The sequence below is a fragment of the Chrysochloris asiatica genome, unplaced genomic scaffold (assembly GCF_000296735.1).
Source record: "Chrysochloris asiatica unplaced genomic scaffold, ChrAsi1.0 scaffold00082, whole genome shotgun sequence".
NCBI classification, from domain to species: Eukaryota; Metazoa; Chordata; class Mammalia; order Afrosoricida; family Chrysochloridae; genus Chrysochloris; species Chrysochloris asiatica.
Window position 1 is genome coordinate 13,578,566 of NW_006408600.1, and position 441 is coordinate 13,579,006.

Sequence of the window (441 nt, forward strand, 5' to 3'; positions counted from 1 at the left end):
CATCAGATTGGTACCAACTCATAGCAACGTTGTTCACAACAGAACAAAACACTGCCCGGCCCTGGGCCAACCTCATAGTTGTTGCCACACTTGAACCCATTGATGCTACCACTTTGCCAATCCATCTCACTGGGGTTCTTCCTCTTTTTCTCTGACCCTCCACCTTACCAAACATGATATCCTTCTCTAGCAACTGGTCCCTCCTGACAATATGTTCTAAATATGAGAGACCAAATTTGGCCATCCTGGCCTCCAACAAGCATTCTGGCTACACTTCTTCCAACACAGATCTGTTGGTTCTTTGAGCAGCCAATGGCACTTTCAATATTCTCCTCCATCTCCAGTGCATTAGCAGTTCATTTTTATCCTACAGTGCCAAACCATGATTACTGGCACCTAAACATGTTGTTAAGGAGCTCTGGTAGCGTAGTGGTTACGAAT